Genomic DNA, 6,000 nt, shown 5'->3' on the forward strand with positions numbered 1-6,000 from the left:
ACTGCTACGCCATCTTGGAATTTGATGATGTTGTTGGAGTCATGCATGGACATGCAGTTGTGGGTGAACAGGGAATACAGGATGGGACTAAGCACACACCCCTGTGTCGCCCCCTTGTTGAGGGTCAGCGTCGCGGAGGTGATGTTGCCTACCCTCACCTCCTGTGGTCGGCCCGTCAGAAGGTCCAGGATCCAGTTGCAGAGGGAGGTGTTCACTCACAGGGTCCTGACCTTGGTGACGAGCTTGGAGAGGACAATGGTGCTGAATGCTGAGCTGTAGTCAATATACAGCATTCTCACATAGGTTTTCCTCTTATGTAGGTGGGTGAGGGCAGTGTGGAGTGCAATTGAGATTGCGTTATTTGTGGATCTGTTGGGGTGGTATGCAAATTGGAGTGGGTCTGGGATGATGGAGTTTATGTGTGCCATAACCAGCCTTTCAAAGCACTTCATGATTACAGATGTAAGTGCTACAGGGCGGTAGTCATTGTGGAATGAAGCCTTAGAGTTCTTGGGAACAGGAATGATGTTGGTTATCTTAAGACGTGGGGATTACAGACTGGGACAAGGAGAAGATGAAAATGATTGTGAATATGCCTGCCAGTTGTTCTGCGCATGCTCTGAGAATGCGCTCCAGAAAACCATCCTGCTAGATTTGACCTGATTAAAGAGGATCACCCAGTCCTCTGTGTCCCCGGTCTAGTTCTGTACTTCTGATGCACTGGATGTACATGTTGTATCTTTAAATTCCTGGCTGTAATAAAATACTATTGAGGAGTTTATGACATGCCAACATAGGGTGTGGCTCAGGCTCAGTGCAGAAAAGCCCCAACTGATAAGCTACAAGTGCTTTTTTCACATGTAGGCATAGTGTGAACCATTGATCTATGGCGCCCCCTGGTGTTTTTTTTCAGGCACCGTGGAGATTTTGGGATTGTCAGTCATATGCAGAGTATGTGAGCTGAGATGAGCAGTCAGAAATACCACTCATCACTCATGGAGCGACGTCCTTTCCCCGCCTCTGCTAATGAACTGAGGTCCACACTCCAGTCCAGGTGGAGGTGGTAATGCACCTTGAAGTTGGTTGCCAATCACCATATAAAGTCCAAAGAAGAAGAAGAACCCTGAAGGAGGAGAAATTACTAGGTAAGAAAATTGGTTGACCCTTTTATCTGTGTATTAATTGTCAGAGTAGACTGAGTAGAGGACTGTGCATTTCAGGTAAATAACAAACCCTAGCTAAATTGCCATGAATGTTAATCAAATCAAATCAAATCAAATTTATTTATATAGCCCTTCGTACATCAGCTGATATCTCAAAGTGCTGTACAGAAACCCAGCCTAAAACCCCAAACAGCAAGCAATGCAGGTGTAGAAGCACGGTGGCTAGGAAAAACTCCCTAGAAAGGCCAAAACCTAGGAAGAAACCTAGAGAGGAACCAGGCTATGTGGGGTGGCCAGTCCTCTTCTGGCTGTGCCGGGTGGAGATTATAACAGAACATGGCCAAGATGTTCAAATGTTCATAAATGACCAGCATGGTCGAATAATAATAAGGCAGAACAGTTGAAACTGGAGCAGCAGCACAGCCAGGTGGACTGGGGACAGCAAGGAGTCATCATGTCAGGTAGTCCTGGGGCATGGTCCTAGGGCTCAGGTCCTCCGAGAGAGAGAAAGAGAGAAGGAGAGAATTAGAGAACGCACACTTAGATTCACACAGGACACCGAATAGGACAGGAGAAGTACTCCAGATATAACAAACTGACCCTAGCCCCCCGACACATAAACTACTGCAGCATAAATACTGGAGGCTGAGACAGGAGGGGTCAGGAGACACTGTGGCCCACTCCGAGGACACCCCCGGACAGGGCCAAACAGGAAGGATATAACCCCACCCACTTTGCCAAAGCACAAAGTTAATGCTTTTCAACCTGTCCCCAAATTAATATACTTGGTTCAGAGTTCATTTTGATATTTAAACCTGTGTGTCCTGATCATGTCTGGTGTGGGTGGACAAAATCAACATGCGTGCGATGGCGCATGCGGACGCACGCGTGTGAGCAGTGTGGTCAGCATGTTCAACTCCTCTTTTATTTTTTTATATATATATTTTTTTTTTACAATAGCCTGATGCATGGACTCATTTGCACTGGCGTACCGGACACCCCCACAGCCCCCGCCAGGGGTCCACGAGCTCTGGGGTGCCATGGGCCTGTCATCTACTGTATGTCAATGTTTTTACATTTAATAAATATTTTTTTCAGTAACCCTCTAAAAAGTCATTCATTAACCATATAATTTCCATATGTACTAGAAAGCTAAGCATTTGTTTCTTGGATTTCAAGAATATGACTGATGAAAGTGTCTCTGGCCGTGAAAAATAAATAATGGAACTAATTTCAAATAAGGGTATATCGGCTAACAAATGCCATGGTCAAAAGGCTAAGACGGCGCCAGTGCAAAGTGGAGCTTACTCAAGTGTTCAAGAGCGCATATCAGACCGAGAAGCATTTCATTCTAGGCTAGAAATGACAGTTACATGGATGGTTAAAAACAGCTTTATTGCCCTAGCAACATCAAGTAAACTGGGCAGAAGGGAGTGGTGATTCAAATACAGCAGTCCTGCAACATCTTTAATTAATAGAGCCTCTCCCATCTTCTGAAATTGCCGGCCTGAACACGTTATTGAAAGAGATGAGCTGTATATATAGGAATCTCTGGGACAGACCGTTTGGATACTGGACAGCCAATAAATGCTAACAGATCATCATTAGAGGACAATAGTTCTTTGCTATTTTCTTCATACTGGTGAACCGGTTTTTGAGTTGTGTCTTTGCATTATCAATAGTCCCTTATCTCTGGTATATCTTGATCAGTGGTGTTTATTTATTCCACGGGACAAAACTAGGTCCAGAGCATGACTATGGCAGTGAGTAGGTCCGGAGACATGTTGGACAAAACCCACTGAGTCGATGATGGCTCTGAAAGCCTTTTGGAGTGAGTCTGTGGACTTTTCCATGTGAATATTAAAGTCACCAAAAATTTGAATATTATCTGCCATGACTACAAGGTCCGATAGGAATTCAGGGAACTAAGTGAGGAACACTGATTTTGGCCCCAAAAAAGATTGAGTAGGCTGCATAGATTTCATGACTAGAAGCTCAAAAGATGAAAACGTCGTTGTTTTTTTGTGAATTAAAATTTGCTAACGTAAATGTTAGTGTAACAGTATAACTTTAATCCGTCCCCTCGCCACTTCCCGGGCGCGAACCAGGGACCCTTTGCACACATCGACAACAGTAACAACAGTACTATTTTTATATTTTTGACAACTTTTACTTTTACTCCACAACATTCCTAGAGAAAATAATGTACTTTTTACTCTGTACATTTTCCTTCACACCCAAAAGTACTTGTTACATTTTGAATGCTTAGCAGGACAGGAAAATGGTGCAATTCATGCACTTATCAAGAGAACATCCCTGGTCATCCCTACTGCCTCCGATCTTGTGGACTCACTAAACACAAATGCTTCTTTGTAAATTATGTCTAAGTGTTGGAGTGTGCCCCTGTCTATCTGTAAAAAACAACAAGAAAATTGTGCCATCTGGTTTGCTTAATATAAGGAATTTGAAATAATGTATACTTTTACTCGATGTATATTTTAGCAATTACATTTACTTTGGACACTTAAGTGAAAGTCACCAAGTCAAATACTACTTGAGTAAATGAAAATTGGGTACTTTTTCCACCACTGATCTTGGTATACATCATTCAAGACTACGTTTAAATTGTGTGCAATGCAATGGACATATAGGCTAAAGCACAATATCTCAGGACTTCATAAGACCGGGGGTGTCTCTCAAGTTGGATTTAATTGAATTTACCTTGATTGCAGCCCATTTGTGTCGCCTATTAGACAGATTAAACATGCTGAATTCAACAATAAATAGTGGCAAGATTTATATTTAAGTCAACAACTTTTTTCATCATTGTTAGGATATTTGATGTGTAATTTGTATGGATGTTTTATAAATAGGAACTTAATAACAGCTATAATCATAACATGAAACAATTTCAGAGTTACAGTTCAAATGAGTAAATCAGTTAATTGAAATAAATTCCTTAGGCCCTAATCTATGGATTTCACATGACTGGGAATACAGATATGCACCTGTTGGTAACAGATACCTTTTAAAAAATGGGCCTCACAATGGGCCATAATATCTTGTCACGCTATTTTTGTGCATTCAAATTGCCATCGATAAAATGCAATTGTGTTCATTCTCTGTAGCTCATACCTGCCCATACCATAACCCGACTGCCACCGTGGGGCACTCTGTTCACAACATTGACATCAGCAAACCGCTCACCCTCACATATTTATAAAGCCCTTCTTACATCAGCTGATGTCACAAAGTGCTGTACAGAAACCCAACCTAAAACCCCAAACAGCAAGCAATGCAGGTGTAGGAAGCACAGTGACTAGGAAAAACTCCATAGAAAGGCCAGAACCTAGGAAGAAACCTAGAGAGGAACCAGGCTATGAGGGGCAGTCCTCTTCTGGCTGTGCCTGGTGGAGATTATAACAGAACATGGCCAAGATGTTCAAATGTTCATAGATGACCAGCAGGGTCAAATAATAATAATCACAGTGGTTGTACGGGGTGCAACAGGAAAGCACCTCAGGATTAAATGTCAGTTGGCTTTTCATAGCCGATCATTTAGAGTGTTTCTACCGCTCCTGCTGTCTCTAGAGAGTTGAAAACAGCAGGCTAGGGACAGGTAGCACGTCCGGTGAACAGGTCAGGTGTCACACTCTGACCATTATTTGAGTTGTTTGTTTCTATGTTTTGTTTGGTCAGGGTGTGATATGAGTGGGCATTCTATGTTGCATGTCTAGTTAGTCTGTTTCTATGTGTTTTGGCCTGATATGGTTCTCAATCAGTGGCAGGTGTTTGTCGTTGTCTCTGATTGGGAACCATATTTAGGTAACCTGTTTTGTATTGTGGTTCGTGGGTTATTGTCTATGTGTAGTTGCCTTTGTCTGCACTCGTTGGCATAGCGTCACGGTCGTTTTGTTGTTTTTGTTTAAGTGTTCTTCGTGGTTTTTCGTCATTCAATAAAATAATGGATTCACGCTGCGCTTTGGTCTACTCCATACGACGATCGTGACATCAGGGTTCAATAGCCGCAGGCAGAACAGTTGAAACTGGAGCAGCAGCAGCATGACCAGGTGGACTGGGGACAGCAAGGAGTCATTAGGCCAGGTAGTCCTGAGCCACGGTCCTGGGCCAGGTCCTCCGAGAGAAAGAAAGAAAGTTAGAAAGAGAGAGAATTAGAGCATTCTTAAATTCACACAGGACACCGAATAAGACAGGAGAAATACTCCAGGTATAACAGACTGACGTTGGCCCCCCGACACAAACTATTACAGCATAAATACTGGAGGCTGAGACAGGAGGTGTCGGGAGACACTGTGGCCCTGTCCGATGATACCCCCGGACAGGGCCAAACAGGCAGGATATGACCCCACCCACTTTTCCAAAGCACAGCCCCCACACCACTAGAGGGATATCTCCAACCACCAACTTACCATCCTGAGACAAGGCCAAGTATAGCCCACGAAGATCTCCCCCACGGCACAACCCAAGGGGGGATGCCAACCCAGACAGAAAGATCACATCAGTGACTCAACCAAGTTAAGTGACACACCCCTCCTAGGGATGGCATGGAAGAGCACCAGTAAGCCAGTGACTCAGCCCCTGTAATAGGGTTAGAGGCAGAGAATCCCAGTGGCGAAAGGGGAACCGGTCAGGCAGAGACAGCAAGGGCGGTTTGTTAATCCAGAGCCTTTCCGTCTTACCTTCACACTTCTGGGCCAGACTACACTCAATCATATGACTCAATGAAGAGATGAGTTGTCAATAAAGACTTAAAGGTCGAGGCCGAGTCTGCGTCTCTCACATCGATAGGCAGACCATTCCATAAAAATGGAGCTCT

Source organism: Oncorhynchus clarkii, chromosome 15 (genome assembly GCF_045791955.1).
Source record: "Oncorhynchus clarkii lewisi isolate Uvic-CL-2024 chromosome 15, UVic_Ocla_1.0, whole genome shotgun sequence".
Classification (NCBI taxonomy): domain Eukaryota; kingdom Metazoa; phylum Chordata; class Actinopteri; order Salmoniformes; family Salmonidae; genus Oncorhynchus; species Oncorhynchus clarkii.